Raw genomic sequence first — 3,467 nt, 5'->3', positions numbered from 1 at the left:
TATATATATAAAAGTAAATTGCTGTAATGAAGTCAAAAATATTTTAAATGTTAAAAATGTAAAATGCAGCTCCATAAAATTTTATCGTTCCTGGTAGTTTTTTTTTTTTTTGTAATAAAGTTTACTTAACTTTAATTTTTAGAAATAGTTTAGGTTCAACTAAATAATAAAAACTTTTAGTAATACAAAATATCGTGAAAAAACAATCTTACATGTTATAAATGATTGCAAAATAATTAATCAATAATTTAAGATACCAAGAAGAATGAGACACAACTAAGAATCTGTATGCAAACTTAAACTTTTAACTCTGTCTAATGTTTAGTTGTTGAAACGACATTGATAGCCCAAAGCTGTAGCTTTAATGTGACTTTAACAACATAGCAAATCAAATAGCATCAAAATGCATGATATCGTATGAAAATATGTCTTGACTCGTATTGGGAAACTTAACCTTTTGGAACCTTGGAAACTTAACCTTTGAACATTGGGTAACTTAACCTTTTAGCTCTAATGAATGAAAATGTGTGTAGATGTAAGTTTTAATGGATCTTATTTCACCTGGGATGTTAAGAAGATTGGATTATGTCTGAAGAAACATTATCATTATGGAAATCAAGTTATTTTACTTTTTAAAGTAGATATTTTATTAAAAATGCATTTACAATATTTAGAGTGAGGAAAGGAAGTGGATTGATGGTTTTTTGAATTATGACCCACACAACAGGAGAAGCTTCAATACATACAAAATATTGCAAACATTAGTACTAAAATTATTTCCCATGGGGATACCATTAATTTGTTTAAAAAGACAGTTGTTTAGAATAATATGGTTTTTTAGGTTAATATGAACTGGAAATTTCCTGTTCTCTGCCTTAATATTATCATTACGATTAAATAAGCTATGAATTTGAAGAAGGTTGTTCAGTTAATAAACTTTTCTCCCATGGATGGCGTGAATTTCAGTTTCAATAAAATTTGTTACTTTTAATAACATTAAAAAGATTTAGTTAGAAATTGACTGCCGTTGGAATAGAACACAAATCGATATTGTTCCTAAATGTATGAATCAAATTAAAATAGTAAAATTCATAGTCCCATTTCCTCTGAGGTATTTAGAATTCATATTATTTTCAGATAAATAATATTCTTTTTTTTTTTAGCAGCGAGAAATCATAGGTAAGCTTATTTTGATAACATTTAGAAAACTTACCCATCGAAACATTCTGGGGCCACCAGTGAGGAATTCTGTTTTTAAATAAATTCAAAATCTAATATTTATATGATTTAATGAAGATAAAAAATCGAAATTATTATCATTTGAAATTGAAAATCTTATATTTATATTTAATGACTTGCTGCTATGAATAGATAATTAATAACTTTATTTATAATAAATAGAGCTTGAATCAAAATTTATGTTTAGTTTGTGTGATATATATTTTTTAAAAATTTATGTCACTTTAATTTCATTTCGAAACATAATTTTTAGTTACTAATTCTAATTCAAATCATATAATTGTGGTGATGGTTATCACAACTTCCTGCTTTCCAAATCCGAAGTGAAACTCTCGAAGGGGTCTCCCATAAATCGAAGATGCCGAAAGGAAAAAAAATTCTACAATTGCAATTATGATCAAAATCTATGTTTCCATTTGCTATTAGGCTAACCGTGAGATATTTTCGTGATTTTCCTCTCCGTGTAACACAAGTGGTGATTAAATTCATCAAAAGTCCTCCACAAAGGCAAATTTCTCCCAATACTTGATCCAGGAGTTCCTTTCTTTATATTCTAGATTAGGTTTAAAATTGCAAGGCTAAGGAGTTGGACATAAGTAATCGTTAACTCAAAATTGGGTCAGTTCTTCAACAACAATTGTAAAATATATTAATTTTATTACAATTTTGTCTATTTGAATAAATAAAACAAACAACTCAAGAGCACAAACCAAGTTATAATCAATTTTTACCCCATTTTTTAAAAACTGCTTTTTGTTTTTTTTCCTGACTGAAGCTGAATCCTAAATTAACAAATTTAACCACAATATTTAACATAAAAATTTATCAAAATGCTAGAAACTTCTCTTTTTCCTTCCAATTTCATTAGTCATGCTTAGATTAGATTTTTTTAAATCTTTATTATAAAAACAAATTTTTCTTTATCCCTAAACAATGAAAGCGGAGCAAGTTTTGATAGTTTTGGAAATGGTAGAGCGGCACTGACTATGATGGAGCAGCAGTTAAGGACTCTGAATGAGAAATTGGATTTCCTTCTTAAGGAGAATGAGGTAGAGTACAAACATTTGCTGAAAGAACTCAGCTTCACTTCTGTTGTTGAGCCACAGCCAGTTGATGGATCAGTTAAAATACGTAATTCAAACTTGGTGGCCTCAAAATAGAGGAAAAGGGGACAACGAAACCTGAAAATAAAAACGAGAAAGGTAAAGGAGCTACCCTTGAGAAGTTATCTGACAGTTATGATATTGCTAGTTCGGTAAGCAAAAGACAAAGAATAATTGAGAGAGATGTCCTATTATCATTAACGATAACATTCAGACTTGTAAGAACGTGACCACAATCCTATGTGATTTATATATCAATGGGTTCACTGGAAAAGTTTTTAGCGAAGAGATTAAGCTGTCAACTAGCTACTGAGGATGAGTATAGAAGTACTACTAGACACTTCAGCGAGCTGAACATTAAGTTCTATACTTTCAAACTGAAAATGGATCAACAACTTAGAGTGGTTTTAAAAATTATTGCTGCAAATATCGAAACGGATGAAGTGGAAAGTGTTCTGATAGCAAAGAACTTCACTTTACTAAAAGTGAAACAAATTAAGAGCTTACGAGATGAAGCATTGAAGAAGTTTCCACTCTTCATTGTTACCCTACCTAAAAGTGAGTGAAGCAAGGAGATCTTTGATCGCACTTACTGAACTGAAAAATTAAAGTGGAAAGGTACAGGGTAAGAACCAATAATGTAACTCAATGTTATAGAAGTCAAGGGTTCAACCATGTGTAGGTCTCCTGCAACTATGATGTAAAATGCTTAAAGCGTGGTGTGGGGCACTTTACGTATACTTATCAGAAGAACAAGAGCAGTTTTGTAAATTGGGGGGTATCCCGCAGTGGACTGATTGTTAAGACATGTTTCCCAGCAGATCACAGAAGTCAAGCATCACTGGCTGCGGTCAGTGTGCGGGTGGGTGACCACTTGGATCAGTCTGCGTAGGGACCGAGGGTGTGCGGTATTGGTCCTCGTTAAACTGTGCTACCGTAAAGTGCTCGACTTCGCGCACAGGTCGTCGGGCTACCGAAGCGGGGGTGCCATTCCCTCCGCAGAGGATCAAAATTGTGATGGCATGTCTTCGGATCATCCACCGCGATGTTTCCCAGACCATCGCCAATAGCCCATTGTGCAGCTCTACTACGACGTAAATTAACAACAACAACAGCAAATTGTGG

The sequence above is a fragment of the Parasteatoda tepidariorum genome, chromosome X2 (genome assembly GCF_043381705.1).
Source record: "Parasteatoda tepidariorum isolate YZ-2023 chromosome X2, CAS_Ptep_4.0, whole genome shotgun sequence".
NCBI classification, from domain to species: Eukaryota; Metazoa; Arthropoda; class Arachnida; order Araneae; family Theridiidae; genus Parasteatoda; species Parasteatoda tepidariorum.
Note: the sequence above shows the minus strand (reverse complement) of the source record.